Source organism: Lagenorhynchus albirostris, chromosome 1 (assembly GCF_949774975.1).
Source record: "Lagenorhynchus albirostris chromosome 1, mLagAlb1.1, whole genome shotgun sequence".
Lineage (NCBI taxonomy): Eukaryota > Metazoa > Chordata > Mammalia > Artiodactyla > Delphinidae > Lagenorhynchus > Lagenorhynchus albirostris.
The window spans coordinates 57,738,343-57,765,723 of record NC_083095.1 but is presented as its reverse complement, the minus strand read 5'-3'; the positions used below and the strand labels follow the sequence as shown (position 1 = coordinate 57,765,723).

The 27,381-nt window shown below is 36.2% G+C and overlaps 1 protein-coding gene across 2 annotated transcripts in view; it reads left to right on the top strand.

Moving 5' to 3' along the window:
- The window catches only part of LRFN5 (leucine rich repeat and fibronectin type III domain containing 5), a 255,538-nt gene that overhangs the window by 58,657 nt on the left and 169,500 nt on the right, over window positions 1–27,381 (top strand). The window contains exon 1 of one of the 2 annotated variants that reach the window (XM_060167648.1): window positions 15,970–16,034. The exons of the other annotated variant lie outside the window; for it this stretch is intronic. The gene's annotated coding sequence lies outside the window, so the exon portion shown is untranslated. Of the gene's footprint in view, window positions 1–15,969; window positions 16,035–27,381 lie in introns of those variants that run through there. 2 annotated transcript variants of the gene reach the window in all.

The window sequence follows — 27,381 nt, the reverse complement described above, 5'->3', positions numbered from 1 at the left end:
TGAGACCATTACTCATATGTACAGCAGCTGCTTTTATAAGAATTGTCATTCTTCATTTTCCAGCATAACCTGGCAGCTCATCTTAGTTGTACATTGATGGTCTACTGGGATTCTGGCAGGGATTTCTTCTTATGTACTCTGTTAGCTGGTCTCCATGCACATGAAGTGGCACATGAAACCGTGAACTTAGAGTTAGAGAATGTGGGTGAGAAGGATTGCTAGTTTCAGGGAAAAAAAAGAAAAGAAAATAATACCTGCCCAGTCTAGTTTATACAGGGATTATATTTAAATATTAAGATGAATTAAAAACTTTAAATCCAATAAACTTTTCTTTGTAATGAAAGCTATGTCATATGGGAGAGATATAACTGATGCATACACATTAAGCACCAAAAATAGGTTTAGTTTGGATTGGAATTAAGTTGTTCACAGTAGGAGTCATGATAAAATGTTTTCCGCTCCTTTCTCTCTCCCCATTTTTCCCACATAATATTGCTGCGTTATAAGTGCTGTGAAAATATCCTCCTTCATCTCACCCTCTTATCATTCCCAGAAACATAACTACAAAGTCAAGTGCTCCTTACTGGAGTTTGCGAATCATCTGTAGGTGAGACATGGGGGAGTTAAAATTACACATGAAATTCTCTTTCACAGGCAGTTGCTAAATTTTATATGAGTGATGTTATGCCTTTAGCTTAATTTTAAAATGATATTAAAAATAGTTAATAAAGAAGCTATATTTAAAATGCAAAATGTATGCTCTTTCTCTAACTGTAAAAGGTAACAGCATATTAGAACATTTTGCTTAAAGCAATCTTCAGTTGTTAGTGCCATCATTGTGTGGCTTTTGTCCTGGTGGTGATTTTTCTTGGCAGTATTTACTACTAAAATTAACAAGTTTGAATCTCACTAGTGTGAGAGCTAGCTAAATAAGTTCTTAATTTATTTAAAGTGTGAAACATTCTGGAATTTTCTCGTAACCCAATGACACTTAAAGCCCTTAGGAATATTTATGCAGTGTTCATTCAATCACAAAATAATTGTTTTTCTACTGTGAGACAGTCTTTTAAAAATTCTTTCTGATTGGATTCTTTCTCCTGATGTGTTGGTATTGATTGAATTGAGATATGGTCCACACAAATCAATATATGAGAAGACAAGTTGTGTGTGATGACAGTAATTCTATCTGCGGGTTAACTGCCAAATGTCTGGGTACCAATGATTTTATTTCAGCTAGCTGATCAGAATATGGTAATGTGTTAGTAAACCATTTTGCTTTCTTTGGCTTACAAAATAATGCTTATTTTCTTTGAAATATATATTTTTGCTTACTATATCAATATCATATTATATATCATATATAATACATAATTATATATAATGACTAGAAAGCTTAAAAATGCACATTCTTAAATTTGACTTCCTTTTCTGACATTTTTTAGAGAACAAATGGTCTCAGAATCCTCATGTTGACTGGTTTCCAGTATTGTTCTATGCAGGAAGGTGATTGTGGCCAGGTATAAGACGATGACTGCAGCTACTAAAAAGTTCTCTCATAGGGAAAATTTTGTGCACCAAGACTAAAGAAAAAACGGGGAAGAAAACTGTATTAGGAATTTCTCTAAGGGGCTAACAAAGGGGAGAGGTGAGAGGTATCGTTCAGAGGACAATGTAATTGGGTGGGATTTAGAAATCTCTAATCTCTCTCATCTAGTGAAGAAAACCCACCTGGGCATTTCCTCCCAGCACGTGCTCATTCCTTGGATTGTCAGTGTTAATTATTAGGCAGTGAAACACATTTTACATGGGTAAGAAAGGATAAACATCATAGTTACAAGAAAAGCATCACACAAGGAAGATATGTTTGAGATTTTCAGCCTGAGGGCAAATGAACTTTACCATTACCGGATCCTTCTTTATTTCTTGCCTCTTTTAGCTCTGAAATGTCGAGTACAATTTTTATTTTTAGAAACCAAGAATGAGATGAAGCTTAAGCTCCTTCGTAGAGGAGAACAGTGATGCTTTTAAAAATGCCCACTTCAATTTATTATCTAGAACTGATACCTACTATTCACTTAAATTACGGAATACATTTCTTACTTTTATATTTGTCCATTTCTAGATGGAAAGGTAAATCCAGTTGTAATACCATGTTAAATTTATTTTTATATCTTTTTTTTCCACTGTGACTGAATATTTCATAAAATTGAAGTTACCAATTTTGTTATCAAGGTATATTTTATGTTAGTATTATGTTTGACTATATATTAGTTCATGGGTATTTTATTTTAAACAGGAAGATTTCTTAAGAGACCATCTCTCACATTATTTAACTAGCATTCTGTTTTGTTCACATAAGAAGAATCTGTATTACTATTATAACATTAATTGAAGGGAGTTGAGAAGTCACCAAAGTCACATATTCCAAGTGTTCTAAAATTATTTTATTTGGATTTCTTCAGGTGCCTTTGAAAGAAATTTGATCAGTGATGGATTCGTGTTTCCTCTTTTTCTTATTTTGTTGAAGTCCTGAATAGTAATTGTGGCTACAGGACATTAGAGATCATTTAAAAGAGTTTCTCATTGTAAGAAATCTCAAAAAATCCTAGCCATAGTGGAAGGTATTAGTCTTAACCCCATTTTTCAGAAATGGAAACTGATGTTTAAGAGTGTTTACAATATCCTGTGCTGCGCTACACTACTCAGCAAAGGGGATTTAAACTAGTATTTAGTTTCCTTAATAAATATTTCAAATTATTATCATGACTTATGCAAGCTGGAGGAGTTTTCAACTAGATAGAAGAGTTCCTTTTGTAGGTGGATTCTATTCTTTTAAAGTTTCCATTTTGTGGCTTAGGAATTGTCCAGCTAAGGGAAACAAAAAGGCCGGGAAAAAATTCTAGCTCCTGTTAAAACCTTTCCAAGCCCTTCTTTGGAAGGGCTTGTTAGCCACTTCTGGAGTGCATGGGTAGTCAGGATGAAGGGAAACGAAACAGAACGGACTGTTAGTTTAAAGGATGATGATGTGGCTTCCATTTGCAAGGTAGGCTTCCATTTCACTCCTTGCTTTGTTTTTTCTGACTCTGCATCCCTAAATTTCTCATGACTATACATACTACACGCATCAGGATTGAGTCAATTTTTGCTAAAATTTGAGGTAAAATTATAGTGAAATTGTAACAATAGTAAAGAATGAAATCACCCTATATTCAGTAAGGGGGATTTGGAGTAAAGTTCTTATGCTCTAGCAGTGCTGATACAGTAGCTGTAGCCATTTGTGCTGTTCGGCACTTGAAATGTGGCGAGTGTGATGGAGGAACTGAAATTTCAATTTTATTTACTTTTAATTAATCTAAGTTTAAATTTAAATAGTTTCATGTGGCTAGTGGCTATCACATTGGACAGGGATGAATATAGCTCTAAGAGAGCTCGGAAGTGGCTGCTAACAGTCCCTGCCCCTTTCCTGAATCTGGAGTGCTGGTTCTTCCTTAGGGCTCATCAACCCCTACCTCTTTTACAAATTTGAGCATTCCATTTTTCCTATTGTGGGCCCAGCTTGAATAGCTAGATCTCTATCTGTAATAGTCTTTCTTTAGCTAACATCTCCTCCTAGCCCTCTAGGTTTAGATTACTGGTGGCCTGTTTGCTCTCTCTGAGTCTTCTTTTAATTGGGACTAGATCCTGTTCCTTCCACTTCTGACTTACACTGACAACTACTGAGCATGACTTCTGACAGTTGGAGCCATTTACAGTTGGTGATTTGTGATTCTTAAACATGCAGTGTCCCTTTAGTAATGTGCAGTGGGCATCTTGGCTGTGCTCATTAGGGCTCTGCAGCTGGTTTCTACAGCCTATTCTAGATCCCCGCATGCCAAACCTGGGATGAAGCTGTCACTTTTCATTATGTTACTGCACAGCTGGATTATTACTGGCTGTAGAATCTTGGGCGAGTTATTTTATCCCTTTTGCTTCAGTTTCCTCACTTACAGAATGGGGACAATAATAGTATCTAGCTCATTTGGTTACTTGAAGAATAAATGAGTTAATTCAAGGGAGGTGCTTCAGATAGTGCTTGGCATATAATGATTGTTGTATAAATAGCCATTATTGACAGTATATCAGCAGTTTGTATCAGTTGATCCAATTAAAACTATTTTATTTGTTGACTGAAAAAATGTGCACAACCTAAAAGTTGAGAATTATGTTTTATTCTGCGGATTTTCTGAGGACTTAAGGTCAGAAGACAGCCTCTTAGATTGCCCTGTGGGACTGCTCCGAAGAGGTAAGAGAGGAGCCAGGATACACAGGAGTTTTTGCAGTAAAAACCATGTAGTCGGAACATCAAAAGATTACTGTTAAAGAAAACTCAAATTAATGAATTTTGCACTTTTCCGTGTATGGGAAGATACAAGAATCTGGGCTCATTGAAATCATTCCATTGATATGCACCTTAACTGTCTAGGGCCAGTGTCCTGCTTTTTCCATCCTGAATCCCCTCAGGGTGCACAGTTTGGGGATGGCTACAGTGGCTGAAGGCTTGATGGAGGCAACATCCTTTGTGTACTGATATGGCAGGCAACATTTTTCATCCACACATTTTTTGCACTTAACTCTTCATTTTTATTATTTATCAGAGAAATCGCAAAAATACATCCTTTTTAATGATTTTTTAAAATAATTTAGATTGAAAAATTTTTTAGGGGATACTTAAGAAAGAGACTATATTACAGATCAATCTTCAAGAACTTGAAATTTGCATTCAATTTCACCCAAAGGTCCTTACTCTCTTACCTTGGGCGATTAAATGGGTGTGTTTTCTTTGTCTCTCCTTCCCTCATGTTGTACCACTTCTGCTATCCCACGTTACTACCTACTTTAGTAACAAATCCTGGATCAACAGGAGCTTCTTAGAAGGTAGTTTTAAAAAATGTCTGTTGTTAATTACATAGGCCTTTTTGGGCTTTGCCACTGTCCCAAATAGCTTTACAATTTTCCACAAAGAATACTCTCTCCAAGCCCAAGACAGCTTTTAAAATCATAGAGAATGATTTTTTTAATGTAATTAAACTTACACATTAGAATTAGTGTCTCTCAGGTTAGAAATAAATATTTTATAACAGGTGTCTTTACCGGATACCAGCTAGAGTTTGCATAAGAATTTTATTTCCTGAAGGATAACCAAGCCAAGGACACCCTGCACTTATCTTCATTCAGTACCACTAACTTTATCTGTTGTGCTTAGCTCTGGCTTATATTCTTCTGAAAATTCCATTTATGTATAAATATAAATATAAATGTTATATATGCATATGTATCTTGGTAATTGCTTACTTTTTTTTAAAGCAATTATGCCCTGAATACATAAGAGAAGAAAAAAGTAGAAAATTAGGATGAATAATCTTGGCGACTATGTAATATAATATGTAATTTTGTCGAAAGAGCCAAATAACTAGTTTGTAAATAGTGTTGTGAGAAATGGGTAGCCAACTAGCCAAAAAAAAAAAAAATCTATAACTCAAACCATTACCAAGATGAATTAGACACAACATTTGTATGTAAAATAACATAGCGAAGAAAACCTGGGACTTCCCTGGTGGCACAGTGGTTAAGAATCTGCCTGCCAGTGCAGCGGATACAGGTTCGATCCCTTGTCTGGGAAGATCCCACATGCCACGGAGCAACTGAGCCCATGCGCCACAACTACTGAGCCTGCGCTGTAGAGCGCGCGAGCCACAGCTACTGAAGCCCGCTCACCTAGAGCCCATGCTCCACAACAAGAGAAGCCACTGAAATGAGAAGCCCACTCACCACAACTAGAGAAAGCCCGCACACGGCAGTGAAGACCCAACGCAGCCAAAAATAAATTAATTAATTAATTAATTTAAAAAAAAAGAAAACCTGAGAAAATTTATAACTTTAAAATAGAGCAGTGCTTTATAGCCATAACTCCTAATCTGGAGCCCATAAATGGAAGAAAAACTACATTAGAAAAATCAGTCATGTTAGAATAAAACCTGTGTAGCAAAAGTACCAAAATCAAATGCGAAGACAGGGAAAATTATTTGCCACTCATATTACAGAAATGTGCTAATATTGCAAGATTTTCTAGAAATCAAGAAGACAAAAATTAAACCCTTCCCAAAAGGGCAATCATTTAATAAAAAGAGATGGTAAAATGGCTTTTTTACAAGGGAAATTATATCCTAATCCTACTTGTAATATCCCTCAGAATCCTAATAGATATTCAAATTAAAGCAACACAGAATTTTTTAATCTTTTGGATTGACAAACATCCATAAGCCTGTTAAACCTATGCTACTGGTATGGTTATTGGTAGTAAAATAACACTCTGATGTGTTGCCTGTGAGAATGTAAATAGTATATCTTACATGCTGGATGCTTTTGCAAGATCTATAAACATTAAAACTACATGCACAATTTAACCCAGACATTTCTTCTGTCGGGAATTTAGTTCTGTTGTTGCATATGCATGAAATAATGTTTGTACAGAAATTTTCACTATGGCATTATTGTAATAGCAGAAACAACTTAAATTTCCATAGTGTTTGATGTTTAAATCAATTAAGGTATGTCTATACAATGGAAAACTCTCCAATTCTTATAATTTAAAAAAAAAAAACAATAAGGAAGCTATCTATATAAAGATTAGAAAAAAACAACCAAACTGTATTGTTAAGTTAAAATTCAAGTTACTGTCCAGTCCGTAAAGTAAATAGCATAATGCAAAAATGCAGTCCAATAAAAGTATATTTCAATACACACAAATATATAAAGAACCTCTGGAAGAATACATATTATTCAAGGTGTCATATGGGGACTGGGTGTATGAGCATAGGGATTAGAAAGAAAATTTTGCTGTTTAATTTTGTGTATGTTTTTGATTTATGAATAGCATAAATCCTTTATCTACTCCAAAAATAAATAAATTAAATTATAAAAAAGATAAATTAGGGGAAGTACCCCTTTGGGAAATTCAAAATAAAAACTTACATTTCTATAACTTACATTTTAAGCCATCTGTAACACTATTAATTTCATTTATTATTTTGGCATAGTGGACCTTTAGGCCTCTGAAGTTTATTGTTTTGAATTTCATCTCTGGTTTTATTTCATTGAGTTATAAAATCATAATTCCTCACTGGACAGGCCTGAAATTTGTTCATCATTTTTATTTTAGCAGATGGCAAAATAAGACCCAGGAAGATTACATTTGCATAATGTCAGAAAGCAAGGTAGTGGGAGAAATGGACTGAGTTTTCTATTTTATAACTTTTAGCCAGTACTTCAATGATGATGAATTCTATTACATTGCATTATCGTTGCTTATATGTTCTATTTTAGTTTTAAAAGGTTCTATTTTATTATTTTATAAAAAAGGTTGAACTGCCTTTTCTTCAAGGACAAAAGTGTTAGCAAAATGGAACATGAGAATTTCAAACTGAAGATATTAATATCTACTTTTTAAAAATTTATTATTAGTCTGTAAAGGTCATCCTTTGCTACAAAGGGAATTCATTTTCTAACGTGAGAATACCTTGAAAATATAATGTCTGTAATATTTGACAGTCATGAAAAGTGATTACTATTATCACGAAATTTTATAATTTAAAAAGAAATCAAGTTCTTAATGATAATTAAGATGAGGATATGGACTTTTTTCTGAAGTCTAAAAATTAACTTAATGGGAAACTAATAGTTATTTTAGCCTAAAAATGAAGAGTAACTCACTAGCATTTTTCTCTTTAAAATATTTCCCTTGGGGCTTCCCTGGTGGCGCAGTGGTTGAGAGTCCTCCTGCCGTTGCAGGGGACGCGGGTTCGTGCCCCGGTCCGGGAAGATCCCACATGCCGCAGAGCGGCTGGGCCCGTGAGACATGGCCGCTGAGCCTGCGCGTCCGGAGCCTGTGCTCCGCAGCGGGAGAGGCCACAACAGGGAGAGGCCCGCGTACCGCAAAAAAAAAAAAAAAAATTCTCCTTTTTCCCACTCCTAACAATTCTGTTTACTGCCCTTCCATCTTAGATACCAGCTGCTTTAGCTTGTTTATTTCTCTTTGTTCATCCTAGTCTCTCTTCAAGCAATTAATCCTTGTTTCTTTCACTCCAGTACCTCTTTCAACAATCCACCTCTTTGCAAACAAGATTACTAAATAAATCTTTCTAAAACATCACTTTGTAGTATCACTTCCAAACCCAGGAAGCTCTAATAACTCACAATATGTGCAAGAGAAATCATATACTTCAGAGACAAATCTTGATTAAAAACCTATTTATTCAACATCTAGCCATGTGCATGGTCTACCCAGACTTATTTCCTTTATTCTTAAAGCTACTGTTTCTGGAAACCAGAAGTTCAATTTATTTTCAAGTTCTGGCTCTACTAGTTGACCAAGTGGAAATACTTATTCTCTAATGCCACAGTGTCCTTATTTGTAAAATTGGGATGATAAGTGTAGTTACTTCACTAGATGTTGTTAGGATTAAGTGAGGTTAATACATGTAAAATGTTTTTGAAATGTATTTGACATGTGGTAGGTACTCTAAGACTCAAGGTTGTGTTTGACTCCTCCCTTAGGTTCTTCTGTGTCTCATGTAAGATTCTATTCCTTCTCCTCTCCATTTATTCAAATTCTGTCCTTCCTTCAGATCGCACTTTAAGTGCCTTTTTAAAAATCAATTAATTAATTTATGGCTGCGTTAGGTCTTCATTGCGGCGCACGGGCTTTCTGTCGTTGCAGCGAGCAGAGGCTACCCTTCGTTGTACACGGGCTTCTCATGGCGATGGCTTCTCTTGTTGTGGAGCATGGGCTCTAGGCGCACGGGCTTCAGTAGGTGTGGCACGCGGACTCAGTAGTTGTGGCTTGCGGGCTCTAGAGTGCAGGCTCAGTAGTTGTGGCTCACAGGCCTAGTTGCTCTGTGGCATGTGGGATCTTCCCAGACCAGGGCTCAAACCCGTGTCCCCTGCATTGGCAGGCAGATTCTTAACCACTGCGCCACCAGGGAAGTCCCTAAATGCCTTCTTTTAGACACAGACTTCTCTTTGCCCTTCAGCCAGGCACCTAATATCATTGGACTGCAAATTTCACTTAGCCCTTGATCAAATACTTCCCAGGAGAAGAGATCATGTTTTAATTATTTTATTTTATCTAATGCCTGGGTACTCAAGCTTGTCTCACAAATAGTTAGAATGAATAAAGCAACAATTTTTTTACATGTTGTGCCTCTCTTCTGGACCCAACTTGATAAAAGTCTCTTCATCATCCTGGCAACCTAAATGAATGTCTTTTTATTTTATGTGACACTCAATTGGGTGTTCTTGAATACAAGAATTTTTTCACTGAGATTTGTGGATGGGCTTCAGTAGGGCCACAAAGCCTCTGAAATTATAGAATTTGCGGTGTATGAATATGTTTATTTTCTCCAGGAGAAGTGGTAGGCCCACAAAATATTAGGAACCATTTTTAGTAATTTGTTTTTACCCATATGTGTTTAATATGTAGGGATGAAACTAATAATATTCTATTCTATCAATAATGGATATTCCATCATGTTATGGGCATATATCTTGTCTTTTTCTTCTATTTCATGCTTTCAATGCAATATATGCTACTTTTGATGAGTTAAGTATATAAGATTATTACGAATCTGTTATTCATTGTAACTCACAATTTTAAGGCCTAAAGGAATAGTCCTGTATGATTTTTCACATTTGACCAAATGGAATTAGTGCTTTAAAAAATAAACGGTGGTTTATTGACTTCCAGGATGATGAAGTAAGGAGCAAAACTCCCCAGCAAAACAAGTTAAGTAAAATTACAAAATGTTATCAATGTAATGTCTGTGGAAACTACCCTGAGGGCATAGAGCAAATGAGAAACATCCATTCAATAATGTCTACTATATCTCTGTAAGTACAGTGAGAGACTGTGGCCTTTGAGCCACGACTAGCTCCATTACCCCCATTACCACTCAGCTCCATGTTATGGAAGCCCTACTATGAGCCTAAGCAGCCAAGAAGCTAAAGGCTCCCTTTCCCCTATATCTCAGTCTGAAATTACGGTTTCACCCTGAGAGGCCTTTTATGATTAGTAGTTGCAAGGTATTCTCTTTTCAATCCTTTTATTTTCAACCTATGTTTTTAGCTTGTTATTGTCTAACAAGATCTCCTTTAATTAGAGTGTTCTTTGTTTTCTATGTGTCTCTGTTCCTCCTTGTTTGTCTTCTGTATTAACTGAACGTTTTTAAATATTCCATTTTATTTTCTCTATTGACTTTTTATCTGCAAGTACACATCTGTTATATTTTTGTGATTGCCTTAGAGTTTGTGATTCATCTTTAATGCCAATCTTTAACATTCATCATACTATCTATCCAATATAATTTTCTATGCTTTGTACAATTATTGTTATGTATTTTACATCAACATGTTCTATAAACTCCAAAATACATTGTTATTATACTTTGGTTTAAGAAGTCAATAATCTTTTAAAGAACATTCTTCTTGCAATCAGAAGTAGAAGTCTTCTTGTTAATTTTGTTTGGTTATCTTATAATTACCATGAGACGTGATATGCCCCTGTGATTATGGATTCGTCTGTTTCTCCTTTGAGTTCTATAAATTTTTGCTTAAATATTTTAAGGCTATATCATTAAACGCTGAGATTTTGCTATTTTTTAATATTTCCCTTGTGTATTGATTCATTGTTGTTAAATTTTACTCTATCTGCATTAAAGCCTTTTGCTTGAAAATATACTTTTTCTGATATGGCTTCACCAGCTTTTTTTGGTGGGGGAGTTATCTTTTTCCATCCTTTTATTTTCAACTTTTCTGTGTCCTCCAACTTAAGGAATAACTGTTATATACAGAATAAGATATTTTAAAGAGTGTCTCAATCTTTGTCTATATTATAGACAAGGTGAGTTATTAAAAATTTCTGAAGTTAAAAAAAGCAGTAGGAGATTTATCACAGTAGAATTAGGCTATGTCATTTCTTAAGGCAGGGAATGAGTCCAGAGAAATCATAAAATTATCAAAATTTAACACATATTTTGAGATACTGGTTTCCTGGAAAATTGTAGAGGTTAGGGGAAAAAATTAAACAGAATTTTGTGTATGAAGGGAATAGTTGTAAATATTTTTTGCTTTTTTCCTTTTATCCAGTTTTATTGACACTAACGTGACATATAGCACTGTATAAGTTTATGGTGTGTAGCATAATGACTTGGCTTACATATACTGTGAAATGATCACCACAATAAATTTAGTGAACATCTCTCATCTCATATAAATTTAAAAAAAAGAAAAGAGGGGCTTCCCTGGTGGCGCAGTGGTTGAGAGTCCGCCTGCCAATGCGGGGGACACGGGTTCGTGCCCTGGTCCGGGAAGATCCCACATGCCGCGGGGCGGCTGGGCCCGTGAGCCGTGGCCGCTGGGCCTGCGCGTCCAGAGCCTGTGCTCCGCGACGGGAGAGGCCACAGCAGTGAGAGGCCCGCGTAAAAGAAAAGAAAAGAAATGTTTTTTTCCTGTGTGATGAGAACTTATAGGATCTACTCTCTCAACAACTTTCCTGTGTCATACAGCAGTATTAACTATAGTTATCATGTTGTACATTACAACCTCAGTACTTATATATTTTATAACTGAAAGTATATAACGTTTGACCACCTCCAGTTTCCCACCCCCTGCCTCTGGTAACAATAAATCTGATCTCTTTTTCTAGGAGGGTTTTAAAAAAAAGTTTTTATTTTTTGATTCCACGTATCAGTGAGATGATACAGTATTTTTTTCTTTGTCTGACTTATTTCAGTATAGCATAATGCTCTCAAGGTCCATCCATGTTGTCACAAATGTCAGCATTTCCTTTTGTGTGGCTGAGTAATATTCCATTGTATACTTAATGTTTTATTTGAAAACAGAGGAGGGTATAAATTTACACTAAGGTGATGGGCAAATTTGAGAACTGTGTAAAACACATTTCTTAAGACAAAGATATCACAAAAAAAGAAAATTACAGGCCAATATCACTGATGAAAACAGATGCAAAAATCCTTAACAGAATACTAGCAAACTGACTCCAACAATACAGGAAAACGATCACACAATGATCAAGTGGGATTTATCAAGGGATACAAGAATTTTTCAATATCCGCAAATCAAACAGTGTGATACACCACATTAACAAATTGAAGATTAAAAACCATATGATCATCTCAATAGATGCAGAAAAAGCTTCTGACAAATTCAACACCCATTTATGATAAAAACTTCAGAAAGTGGGCATAGAGGAACACACCTCAACATAATAAAGGCCATGTGTGGCAAACCCACAGCTAACATCATACACACAAACAGATCGAAAGATATACTGTGTTCTTGGATTGGAAGAATCAATAATGTTGATTCTACCAAAGGCAAACTATAGGTTCAATGCAATCCCTATCAAATTACCTATGGCTTTTTTCATAGAACTAGAACAAAAATTTTTAAGATTTGTATGAAAACACAAAAGACCTTGAATAGTCAAAACAATCTTGAGAAAGAAGAATGGAGCTGGAGGAATCACACTCCCTGACTTCAGACTATACTACAAAGCTACAGTAATCAAAATAGTATAGTACTGGCATGAAAATAGACATATAGATCAATGGAACAGGATAGGATGCCCAGAAATAAGCCCATTCCCTTATGGTCAACAACTTATGGTCTACAACTAAGGAAGCAAGAATATACAGTGGAGAAAAGGCAGTCTCTTCAATAAGTGGTCCTGGGAAAACTGGACAGCTACATGTAAAAGAATGAAATTAGAACATTCTCTACCACTGTATACAAAAAAACACCTCCAAATGGATTAAAGACCTAAATAGAAGAATGGATACTATAAACTCCTAAAGGAAACATGGGAAGAACACTCTATGACATAAATCGCAGCAATATCTTTTTGGGTCCATCTCCTAGAGTAATGGAAATAAAAGCAAAAATAAACAAATGGGGCCTAATTAAATTTAAAAGCTTTTTCACAGCAAAGGAAACCATAAACAAAATGAAAAGACAACCTACGGACTGGGAGAAAATATTTGCAAATGATGTTACTGACAAGAGATTAATTTTCAAAATATAGTAAGTCCCCTATATATGAATGAGTTCTGTTCTGAGAGCACATTCGTAAGTCCAATTTTTTCGTAAGTCCAACAAAGTTAGCTTAGGTTCCCAACTAACACAATTGGCTATGTAGTACTGTACTGTAATAAGTTTATAATACTTTTCACACAAATAATACATAAAAAACAAACACAAAAAAATAAAGAAAACATTTTTAATCTTACAGTACCTAGAAAGATACAGTAGTACAGTACAACAGCTGGCATACGGGAGCTGGCATTGAGTGAACAAGCAAGAAGAGTTACTGACTGGAGGAGGGAGAGGCTGCAATTTCACTCACGCTTTACGTGATTGGATGTGCGAACGCATGTTCACATCTTTGAAAGTTCACAACTTGAAGTTTCGTATGTAGGGGACTTACTGTATACAAACAGCTCATACAGCTTAATTAAAAAAACAAACAAAAATCAACAACCCAATCAAAAAATGGGAAGAAGACCTAAATAGACATATCTCCAAAGAAGACATACAGGTGGTCAATAAGTACATGAAAAGATGTTCAGTATGACTAATTATTATTATTATTTTTTTTGCGGTACGCAGGCCTCTCACTGCTGTGGCCTCTCCCGTTGCGGAGCACAGGCTCCGGATGCGCAGGCTCAGTGGCCATGGCTCACGGGCCCAGCCGCTCCGCGGTATGTGGGATCCTCCGACCGGGGCACAAACCCGTGTCCCCTGCATCGGCAGGCGGACTCCCAACCACTGCGCCACCAGGGAAGCCCCAGTATGACTAATTATTAGAGAAGCAAATCAAAACTACAATGAGGTATCACTTCACACCAGTCAGGATGGCCATCATTTAAAAGTCTACAATAATAAATGCTGGAGAGGGTGTGGAAGAAAAGGAACCCGCCTACACTGTTGGTGGGAATGTAAATTGCCACTATGGAGAACACTATGGAGGTTCCTTAAAAAATAAAAATAGAGTTACCATGTGATCTTGCAATCCCACCCCTGGGTATATATCCAGAGAAAACTCTAATTCGAAAAGATACATGCACCCCAATGTTCACAGCAGCACTATTTACAATAGCCAAGTTGTGGAAGCAACCTAAATGTCCATTGACAGATGAGTGTATAAAGAAGATACGGTGTGTGTGTGTGTGTGTGTGTGTGTGTGTGTATAATTGAATATTACTCATCTATAAAAAGTGAAATAATGCCTTTTGCAGCAACATGGGTGGACCTAGAGATTATCATATTAAGTGAAATAAGTCAGACAGAGAAAGATAAATATCATATGATATCATTTATCTGTGGAATCTAAAAAAAATGATATAAACGAAGTTATTTACAAAACAGAAATAGACTCACAGACATAGAAACAAACTTATGGTTACCAAAGGGGAAAGCTGGGGGCGGGGGGCGGAGATTAATTAGGAGTTTGGGATTCACATATACAAGCTACTGTATATAAAATTGATAAACAGTAAGGACGTACTGTGTAGCACAGGGAACTATACTCAATATCTCATAATAACCTATAATGGAAAATAATCTGAAAAAATATATATATACATATATATAACGGAATCAATTTGCTGTATACTTGAGAATAACACAACATTGTAAATTAACTATACTTCAAAAAAAAATTGTGTAACGCAAGAGTAACCTATGAAAAATTAAGGGAAGGAAGGGTATAGGAGAACCTGGATAGTTTACATCCAGGTTCCAACTATCCAAGTTACAACCTTGGATAGTTTACAAGTGTTTCAGAACCTGAAACACTTTCTTTGAACTAGGTAGTTAACATTGTCAAATGCTATAGAATCTTCTTATTGAAGTGTGTTGCTAGAGCAAGCAGCTTTCGGTTCACCTAGGAACTTCATCAGATTTATCATTTTTAAAAATTTGCAGAGTGATATTTCTGTACCTTGCTTGCCTATTAGTATTACCTGGGGAATCTTAGAAACCCCACTCTGCAGGCTGTATACCTCAGACCAAATCAGAGTCTGTAGGTTTGAGATTCAAGAATCAGTATGTTTGAAGCTCCCCAGGTGGTTCTCTTTTGCAGCCAATGTTGGGATCTAATGCTATAGGGACATGGAAGAGAATGAAGACTGAACTAGAAAATTAAAGGCAAAAAGACCTGGGGAGGATTTCAGAGGCTGGATTCTAGTCTTTGTTCTGTTATTGAGAGATAATCATTTATTCTTTGTGAAATCAGTTTTCTCTTTATATCTTTTTAAAATTTTATTCAGCAAATATTTATTAAGGGCATACTTTGTGCCAGACATCATAAGGGGAGTTAGACTTATGATCTCCACATCCCTTCCAATTCCTAAATTATATGATTTTACTGTCTACGGTTTATAAATTAGGAGATAATTGGCAATACAATATATTGGCAGCAATCATCTATATAGGATCAGTGTGTGAATGCGTGGTATAATGTTTGCTGGTTAAAACTGTTCAAGGAATTGAGTATGCAGTACTGGTCAGAAGCATCTATTGTATCAAAAATGGAGAAGCAATCAAAGTTAGTTTGTAGAAATAACACTGGATAAAACTGATAAAGTTATTAGAGTATAAGTTGAGAGTTCGAGAAAAGACAAAACAGAAAAACGTAGACAACAGACTTGCAAATTTTTCTTTTTTCATTTTTACCACCAGAGAGCTAAGGAGAAATGAATCATCTCAAACATTAATGTACACAGCAATCACTTGAGATATTTTGATAAAATGAAGATTCTGGGGTGGTAAGGCTACCCTAGTAAGTCTCTGGGGTTGGACCTAAAATTCTGCTTTTCAAACAAACTTCCAGGTGATGAAATGCTGCTGGTATGAAGACCACAGAGCAGTGAGGAGCTGGAACTCAGTTGTATGATACAAGTAGAGCAAGAGTCTTGCTAAAAGTAACCTGCTCATGCTTCTTTTTGACTTGCCTTAGTAACTGCCCCTCATCAAGATAAGGACACCACTTTTAAAAATCCACATGAAAATGAGACAAACTCTAGCTACAGAGCAGCAACATGTCAAAATAATATGAGGGGGGAGTTTGGGGGAAGAGAATCTGTAGTTCATGAAGGTACCGTTATTTCAGGAAAAAGTTGGTTCGTCTTTAAAAGAGTTAATAGGACATATGAGATTAGGGAACTTCTAGGGTACCGGAGCGCTGTTTTATTCCCAACTGCCTTTGGTTATAGTCGGTGTAAAACTCCACATACTTCATGAATGCATTTCCTCACCTATCTTTTGTGACATTAATATTGCATGGAAGAGAGCCTTACAGAGAACAGGGTTATTGAGTCAATACCAGATACTAATCAGGAAATGACTTGCACTTCATATGCAGATATAGTCAACAGTGCAATGGCAAGGAGGAATATTACAGAGAGCACTGAAAGAAATAAAATAAGAACATTAAAGTTGGGAGTAAACCATGTAAAGAGAAAAAGAACCATTTTTGTCTGTTTTAAGGATGAAAAAAACTGAAGGGGTAAAGTGTATCAGTGGCCTCTTCACATTAGGAAAATAGGAAGAATATCAGTCAAGATATAGAAAAAGAAGGAGAGTATTAAGAGATCAGGAAAAAAGTAATCAGTAAGGCATTACTAAAGAACTTTTAAAGCAACATTAAGATTCTGTTTGCTACTAGACACATAAATTTCTGGTGGAATAGATGCATGGTGTTGATGCTTCCTCCATCTATGCTTTGCAGCCCAGGGAATGGAGAAGTAGATGAATGTGTGTAGAAAGGGAATGGTGACTATTGTTGATAGTATTACAGAACCTAATTGTGGACAGGAGTAAGGATTGCATGGCTGACCATCCATTTTAGGGGAAACACAGGTAGCTAGAAAAGAGCCGGTGAGTTGAGTGAATTAGAAGGAATTTTAGTTTGAAGTTTCTGATGAATGAATGCAAAGGGGTAAATGTGTAACTTTGTGAGGTATGGGAGTGAAAATATGTGTGAAACCTTGGGATAGGAATACAGTATGAGATGTCAAGTTACCATGGTTGTGCAAGGTGTAGATGACTGATGTGGAGTGAATATTATCATAAATGGCCTGAAGGAGAGAAGTGTTTTCAAACCACGATGCTGTGAAGCTCCACAATGTGATTATTAAAGTTAGTATAGATATTTGCAAATGTGGGATGGAAGAGAAGCACATAAGCTGGCTCTTGAATTTGTCAAGGAGGGAGAAAAAAATGGATCCAAGAGTTGAGGGTTTGAAGAGTAGTATAATAATAATATCATAGATTAATACGGTTGGGAAGGAATTTAGAGCTAATACAGTCCAATGCTCATAATTTTTAAATGAGGAGGCTCATAATCAAGAAGGTAAATTACTTATCTGGGAAAACAAATCTCTTAGTAGACGGTTGGGATTAGAATATAAGATGATCGACCTCTCCTGTTCTTTGTAGTGGTGAAATGATGGCAGTGATTTTGCTGATAAGGCCTTAGGTGTACACCCCAAGGGCTTACTATAGACAGGAACTTTGCTCATAGGTAATGCAAAGCAAAAAGGTAAAATGAATGTTTGATTGTAATCCCCCCTCCAGAATGTTAACTCCACAAGGGCAGCAGTTTTTATCTCATTTTCCCCCTGGTATATCCCTGATAACATATTTGGTACTCAACGTCTATCTGCTGGATACATGAATAAACACATTTTTAAATTTAGGATTTGCTAATCAGCTAGCTACTACTGTAGAACTATGACTCTGCTAAGGGAAGTGTTTTTTGGATACTTATCACTTCAAGTGCTAGACATTGATGGACAATAGGAATAGGTAACACTAACTGAACATACACTGTGAACTACATGGTGTACATATTTTTTCATCCACTTAACAACTCTTGGAAGTAATTATTATAACACAGGGCCTCTAATCTTCTATTTAAAGTATTTCCTACTACTAAAGCCCAGTCCACAAAGATATGGTGACCTTATGGGCAGAACTTACGGAAGATAATTTATAAGGAGGATTAAGGATTCTCTTGGGCGAGAATGTCTCCTGAAACAAAGAAGATTCCAGGTCAACATAGGTTCATCAAAAGCCATTATTTATCAAATGGGAGGTTCTGATTTGATAGGTAAAACCTTGACCTGTCCCCAGATCAGCTGCATAGATCCATGTGTTTCCTTTTGGCCGAGAGAAAGCCTGTTGCAGTAAACAGTGTAATACTCAGAAAAATGAGCAATATGATGAGGAGATTAAAGTCCCTCAACTCTTTGGACACAGACCACCAAAACGATCCATTATTGAGAAGGCTCAGGTGATAGCATCGTAGACATAAGAGGGAAAAGTTGAGCTTAGCACACTAATCTGAAAGTCTGACCTCTCAGCTTGGCCCATGGACCAGCAGCTTCAGCATCATCTGGGAACATTCAGAAAAGCAGAACCTCAATCCCCACCCCAGGTCTGCTGATTCAGAAACTGAATTTTAACAAGCACTCCACCTTAAAGTTAGGGATACCTGGCCAAGCAGTTAATTGAAGTGGAACCTAGTAGAACAGTGGCAATGTCAAGGAGAACAGACTTGCACACAAGTAGATATAAGACTTATTCTTAAGATTGTGTGCTGATCTGGTAGATGGATAAAGATGCTACATGTGCAGACGAGGGAGAATCTAGATAAACTCTTGGTAATTATTATTAACATGACTCCATCCTTGTAAACATAAGTCAGTGAAGCCTAGGAAAAAACTGAGGTTTTGTCTATTTTACAAATGAAGACACCACAGCTCAAAGAAGTTAAGTAACTTGCTCAAGGTGACACAGGGAGTCTATGTCATTTCCATTCTATTGCCAGTATTTTAAATGAGAAGTGACCTGGCTATCAGGAAGCACACCCTTACCATCTTCTTTCCCATAAGGAGCCAGGAGAGACAATATGGCCTTTTCATAATGAGCATTTGGGCAAGATGGCTGTTCAGGTTTAGGAAATGCCAAGTTTCTACTAAAGCAAAAAAAGGTGGAGACGGAAAATGGTAAAAGTTTAGTGGTAAAAAGGACTCAGTTGATTTGAAAGGTCACAAAAGAGACTGAGTTGACTGAAATGGTAGTTACAAAGTAGGAGTTCCGAGCATACATAGCTCACTCTGATAGCATACCTGAGAATGATAGCAGAAAATCAGAGATTAGAGGCATCCAGTAGTAGTGAAGGTGGCAAAGTGGTGAAGTGACTGACAAGGATGAAGATAGAGGGGAGGGAGGAATGTTGGCAAGAGAATGATTAAACAGTAAATCAGGCATCTCTTACACAGTCCACACTTAAATTAAATCGCATAAAAAATTGGCACAACACATGTATACTGACTAGAATTCTGATTATAAATAGACCAGCTTCTATTCATGGCTCAGTGTGTTTTATAAGCATAATCACATTAATTTGCACAGTGCTCCCTGGAGGCAAGTGAATAGACAATGGTACTTAAATATATATATTTCCTATCTCTCAACTGAGAGGAAGAAAGAACTTGATGAAACAGCTCACTTCTCCCAAACTGAAAGAGTTCAAAGTATATTTTTATAGACTCTAAGTAAGCCAGCTACCTTTTCAAACCATGATAGTCTTGTACTTTTGTCAAATTCCAATGTCTGATTTAATTATTGGAAGATCCTTTTAGATCTCCTGGTAAGACTTAAAGAAGAAAGAAATGAAAATTCAGGTTTAAAAATCAGGAATATTTTAAGACTGTAGTGTAGCCACCAAAGGCTGATGATGATGTCAGCATTTATCTACAAATGAAATATAGTTGTATAATTAGTTAGCAATTAATATAATTATTTTAATTACTTGAATTATTTCTTCCAATCTATTTAATATGGATGATAGGTAGTGATATTTGATGATGAGTTCTGATTTATATACCATCTGATTTTATTGTGATGAGAAATTTAATATAATTAATAGTTGCCTCAAAATGGCTCCTCCTTAGAAGAAAACTTTTCTACAAACTAGCAATGGATTTTTTTGCTTTTACTCCTGAACAATCAAATAATTCTCCAGGCCCATGAAAGAAAAACTTGTTGTCTGCTTGTAAAAATTGCATTAATTATTACAATCTATTGGACCAGTTTTCTTTTTCAGTACATTTCTTCCATTAAACTGAGTGGCCTTCAGAGCAGTGACAGTAAGACAGTGCTCTTTTCCAGCTAAAGTGTTTTCTTTTTTAAAAGGGCAGCAACACACAGCAGTTTTTGTTTCTTGTCATATTTCCTTTGGGAGAATGACTATTTATAAATACTTGTCTAGAATACTGTGCATGTTTCCCAGAGTAAATGCCCCAGATTTGGTGATCATTTCATGGTAAAAGTCTTTGGAAATCAGCACACTTCCTTCTCCAAAGATGATGCTGCCATGTGGTATAGTAGATGTCAGCATTTTAACAACATTATTATGACTATTTAAAGTTTTTTTTCACATTCTGATAGTGTAGAGTTTTTCTTTGGAGAACTTTGACCTTCATGTATTTTGGTTTCTTAATTAAAATTGGTGGTGCATATCCTATACCTTACAACAGACACTGCAAACAATATCTAAGCCCCTCTTTGACTTTTCAGAATACTTAATTCTTACCTGAATTAAAACTCAGTGTATCAATGTGGAGTGTCTTTGATACTGAAGTGCTTTCTCCTCTGCTCAATTCCAAGTCTTCTCTCTGAAGTAGGAGAAAGGGAGGACACCTGAATGGAGATTGTATCTCCCTTTTGCCTACTTAAATGTAGATGATTGATACTGTTCCATTCTCTGGGGTCAGAGGAGAATGTACATCTTTTTAATAATCTAATATAGGAGAGCTACTGCATTTTCAGATTTGACTCTCCTGGGGACAAACCTGTACTTTTCTTCCTCTTTCTGTGTTTTCCCTATGCTTATTGCTAGCCTAAGTGTTTATGATGGCATTACTCCATCTTCAGGGTCATAAGGGATTGCATATCTTTTTGTCTTTCAGTATATGTGGAAAGTGAAATATTTCCAAATTTGACTCTCCTAGGGACCAGCCTTAATATTTAATTCCTTTTTGCTTAGAACTAGATGGAGCCCCTACTTATGCTTAGAATTAAGTACAATTTACATCATTTTAAAGATCTTTACTGTCTCCACGGAAAATGAGGTGACTTCTTCCGATCAGTTTGACATGTGTTCTATTAATGAAACTTACTTAACCATCTACATAGTGGTTGTTAAAGTCTGGTAATAGATGATTCACATGGATGTGGGAAAATGGGACATCAGACATGGTTAGCCGCAAGGCTGCATGATACATACATGGTCCCTAGAGCACAGGGTTCTGAGGTACATTCACATTGAGAAGTGGTATTTTAGAAGGCATTTTGGCATCAAGTTAGGTCCCAAAGTAATGTGTTTCTGGTTGAAATTTTAATCAGTATATGTGATCTAAAGAGCTAGATTAGTGTCACTTGACCTGGAAGAGGCTCTCTTTTACCTTAGTGCTATGGTTGAAAAGCTTAAAGTAATATCTTTTCCACTTTTCTGATCCAATCACATGTAAGGTTTATCACCCCTTTTCATATTAGGAGATTTTTCTTGGAAGCCAGCCTCCAAATGTTTTAGATAGTCACGTTGAGATTCTGTTTAAGTAAATCTGAGGTGATTTTGTGCTCTTAAACTAGTCTTCAAAAGTACTTACTTGTTCATGGTTGGAAACAATTTCCAATCTGCTGGATGTCATGGTAAATTAAACCATGGAAACTCTGATTTTTAATCTGTCATTAGGCCAGTCTTATTTTAAAGACCGATTGTGTATTAGTCGGAATAAGTAGGAAGTATACAGATATGTATAAAAAGAGATTATTAGAGGAATTGGCTTACATGGTTTGGAAGCCAAGAAGTCCCACCATCTGTTGACTGCAAGGTGGCAAAACAGGAAAGCTGCTGGTGTAATTCAGTCTGAGTCCAAAGGTCTGAGAATCAGGGGGCTGATGGTGTAAATTCTGATCTGAGTCTGAATGGCCAAGAACTGGGAGTACCAGTGTCTGAGGGCAGTAGAAGATGGGTGTCTCAGTTCAAGCAAAGAGATGGAATTTGTCCTCCTTCTATTTGGGTTTGAAATGGACTGGATGATGTCTCCTCACACTGGGGAGGACCATCTACTTTACGCAGTTCACCAATTCAAATGCTCATTTCTTCTGGAAGCAACCTTACAGATATACACGGAAATAATGTTTTACCAACTATCTGGTATCCCTTAGCCCAGTCAAGTTGACAGATGAAATTAACCATCACAAGTGACAACCACTGCTTGTCAACTTGGCACCTATATGCATCACCTTAAACCATACTTAATCTCCAAACAGGAACAATAACAAGGTTATAATTTCACCTAACATGATATAACTATCCTACATACAACTGAAAACACTAGTCCCTCCCCCCAGATGAGGATGTAAAGTCCTTGAATGATGTTTACTCTTCTCTGGACATCCTGTGACTTGAATACTATAATGTAAAATTAACGATACTTAAATACTGATATAAAGTCAGTACAGCTTATGTTACATGATAAGGGGATAATAGAAGAAAGAAAAAAAAGTTGTTTGCTTAGTTATGTATATATACACACACAAACATTCATAACAAAATAAGGAGGAAAGACTCATGATAATTAGTCCTCCTCCTTAACTAGTCACATGGTCATAAGCAGGTTTTTATAACTACTTCCTTCTATTATCCATTCTATATTCCTTTTGCCTTCAGCAAGCACCTGAGATGGTCATGGTTAATTACCTAGTAAGGTGATTCATTCTTGAAGGGTCTGGGCCATTAGTAGTCATCCTTGGATGGGTTGTTGTACTTCTCAATAACTTTAATCACAGGTCATGGTAATACTAAGAAACATGCTAAGGGATTTCCTGTATTCCAGAAATACTCTCTCTTACCTCCATTGTGGAGTACTACCCCAATTTCACCTTGGGATTCATGATCATTTACCCCAGCCAACACTGTAACTCCTTTCCTTGCTTGATTCAGAGGTGTTAGCAGCCAAAAATAGCCAGGTAGCAGTCTTAACTTCCAGTTCAATGGAACCATTGTTGTATCTCCTGGTGGAAGCATTGCTCTCTCTGGAACTAAGATCTCCAGGCTAGTAGAGCATTAAGTCTTGGGAACAGGAATCAAAAAGTTTTCTAGTGGGTCCCTAGAGGTAATAGTAAATGGTGCCACTTCCATTTCTGCCCTGTGATTCCTGGACCTGTGAATCCTGGTTATGGGAGAAACAATGCCATATGTTGGACACTTGACTTAAAACATATGCAGCCTTCTGGAGAACCTTGCCCCAGCCCTGAAAAGTATTGTCACCTAGCTGGTGCTTATCTGTCATGGGGCCAGTCTATGTTTAAGTTAAATTGTTTGTTTGTTTTTTTAATTAATTAATTTATTTTTGGCTGCGTTGGGTCTTAGTTGCTGCGTGTGGGCTTTCTCTAGTTGTAGCGAGCGGGGGCTACTCTTCGTTGTGGTGCGCAGGCTCCTCATTGTGGTGGCTTCTCTTGTTGTGGAGCACGGGCTCTAGAGCGCAGGCTCAGTAGTTGTGGCTCGTGGGCTCAGTAATTGTGGCTCGTGGGCTCTAGAGTACAGGCTCAGTAGTTGTGGTGCACAGGCTTAGTTGCTCCGCAGCATGTGGGATCTTCCCAGACCAGGGCTTGCACCTGTTGTCCCCTGCTTTGGCAGGCGGATTCTTAACCTCTACACCACCAGGGAAGCCCTGAATTGTTTTCTAAAATCCCTATTGTATAAGTATTATTGGGGGATATCACTTAACTTTTAATATTTCAGTTGGACTTTTGGGGGGGAATTTTTCTTTTAATAGGACTTAATGCTCATGGTAACAATGTGAAGCAAAGCATGAGGATGGGGAGGTTCTCAAAAATCTGTATCTGGTTTGCTCGTAATTCCAGTCTAGTTAGTGCCATTATTTACCCCAGAAATTTCTACCCTGAAAATATGACTGTCTATATTCTATATTCAAGGAGGTCATATCTCCATAAGAAGTGCATGAAGGACAGTATATTTAAAAAAGAAGTCTGTTGGCCAACCATGGCCAAAATAGACCTTCCCAAATGACTATGGGATTGCATTTCTTTGGATTTAAGTGAAGAGTATTCTTTTATTCTCTATGTATGGAGGCCGTTTTTAGATGTCAGCCTCCGTAAGTGTAGTTTGGGGGATTATTTACAACTTCCATTGTAGCCATGTAATTCCCCCTCCCCCCATTGTCTCATCTCAGTACTTTACATCTGGTACCATATTGCTGGACCTAGCCTCCACTGAGAATTTCACCTCCATTTTCTAGACTTATTGTTATACTTGATATTATTCTCTTTATCCTTGTGTCCAAAATATATTGTCATACATTTTACCAGTTGCTAGAGATATATCTTATTCTCTGTACTTTTTAAAAAAGCAACTTATTATTAATTTGTAAGCTTGTTTCCTAGGTTTGCAAATAGTCCTATCCATTGTCCATATTTAAGACAAGTTCCTTTTAACAAACTCACTTCCTTCGCTGATTTTAAAATCTAGTAGCCACCATGAAGTATGAAGTATGAAGGATCATGCCACTTTCCTATTAGTTCCTTCGTTATGTACACATCAGGGAATAAATATTCTTCTAAAAATATTTTAAGAGAGAAAATAAAGAAGATACTTATTATGTTAGCTGGAATATATGATACATCTCTGGAGAAATAAGCTTATTGCAAGTAATTAGGTTTCTGGCTTCTGTCTGCTCATGATTCAAATGCTCTTAAAGAGTGAAGGCTAAATATGAGATGTACATTGTTGAAGTGATGTATGCAGGGCAGTCAACTGTATCATCCATTACTTATAAGTATAAGTTATTATGGGGCTTGACTAGTTCAATTGTTTGTTTCTAGAAGCATTTTAAAGTACTAAGCTGTATCATTTTTCAAAAGGAGAAAGTAACAATTTTTCTTATAAATTAACTAATATAATTGCAAATGAGCCTCAAAATTTATTCGGTTAAAATTTCAAAATAAGTAAATAAAAACCCAAAACCAAAAAAGCATAACACACTACTCAAAGCAGCATCTGTGGCCTCAGTTGCTTTCTTGGAGACTGCAAATATACTAATGTTACATGAATATTGATGTCATCATAGCTGCCAGTTCTCAAGTATCTTGTTCTAGATTGTGAAAATTCTTGAGATAACTAAGGTAATTTTTTGATTGTTTAGGAATAAAACTAATGCATTTTGAGGTTAATGACCTTAAATAAAAATAATACATATTTTGCATCATAAAATACTTTTGGTAGTCATTCTGCAATAGCCATTAGTATTTTGGCAATTATTCCTACATCATTTTCACACACACACACACACACACACACACACACACACACGCACAGAGACACAACAGTGATAGTATTATATAAGCCATTGTATTGACCCTTTTTCAAATGGGATAATACCTTTTTTTCCCTGTTTTCCTCTTTGCTGAGCTCTACTTATCTTTATCTACATCAGACTCTATCCCTGCCCCAGATGTGACAATATGTTTATAATTTCATATGTCTCACTGTGCTCATATATCATATATATGATATACATATGTGGATTTACATATTTATAATTAAATGATCTTTGTGTAGTCTATACATGTATTTTTTTCTGTATTCTACAGTACAAACGTTTTTCATATCTATCAACATACCCAAACGCCACACTTATATGTTATCACTGTTAGCTTTTATAACCCTGGGTTCATAGGATACACATTCATTATTTAAGCATACCTTGTAGAAACCATCCATGTCAACTAGTATACCTCCAATTTATTTCTTTTAATTCCTCACATAATAAATTTGGTATTATTTATTCATCCATATACTTATTGATATCACTTACTGATAATACTTTTTTTCCGTTGATTTTTTTTCCACCACAGAATACTATAACAAAGATCATGTACTTTATCCTTAAATTCTGGTTTTTTTTTTTTTTTGAATTGGCATAGATTTCCAGGAGAGGGCTTTTTGGGTCAAAGAGTCTGTTAATATTATCCATTTGGTTTCTAAAAAGGCTATCAAAATTCACAGTCCTCTGGCAGTATGCAAGTGTGCCCTCATATCCAGGCCATCTGCTGTTGTTATCAACTGTGTAAATTTCTGTCTGATGGATGTTATCTAATACTTTATTGTTAATTTGAGTTTGAGCGTCTTTTCATGTGCTTATTGGCTCTTCATTTTATTTTTATATGAATTGTTATTGTTGATTAGAGCTAGATTCAGATGCATTAAATGAAACACTGAAAATAATAGTGCAATGAACCATACAGACAGGTGATTTTCTTTGTTATAAAAGAAATCTAGGGTAGAAAATGCAAGTATTGGTGATTTCTGCTGTGATCTGGGTTCCGGGTCTACTGAGTGCTCTGCCATGCCATTCTACTTGGTTCACTATCATGCGCTAGAACTTTAGCTATTAAATTCCAGACACTCGGAAGGAGGAAGAAGGGGAATAAGTGCTTGCTCCTTAACTTTAAAATAAATCTTTCTTAAATACACATATTCATTTTTCTTGCGTATATTACACTGGCTCAAAGGTAGGTATTGCTGCACATATTTAGAGAAGTAGTTTGCAAAATGTAGTTCTTTCTGCTTTTGACTGGGTGCCCAGTTTAAAGGCAGGTTTCTGTTACTAAGGAAGAAGGCAAGAATATACATTAGGAAGCCACAGGTATTCTCTGCCACCCATATCCTCTCCTATATTGCTACTGGATTGTCTTTTCTCTTAATTTTTTAAAATTTATTCTATTGAAGTATAGTTGATTTACAATGTTGTGTTAATTTCTGCTATATAACAAAGTGATTCAGTTATAAATATGTATACACATTCTTTTTCATATTCTTTTCCATTATGATTTATCACAGGAAATTGAATATAGTTCCCTGTGCTATACAGTAGGACCTTGTTTATACATTCTATATATAAGTTTGCCTCTGCTAATCCCAAACTCCCAGTTCATCCTTCCCCCCCATCCCCTTCTTCTTGGCAACCACAAGTCTGTTCTCTATGTCTTTGAGTCTGTTTCTTTTTCACAGATAAGTTCATTTGTGTCATATTTTAGATTCCACATATAAGTGATATCATATGTTATTTGTCTTTCTCTTTCTGATTTACTTCACTTAGTAAGATAATCTGTAGGTCCACGCGTATTACTGAAAATGGCATTACTTCATTCTTTTTTATGGCTGAGTAGTATTCC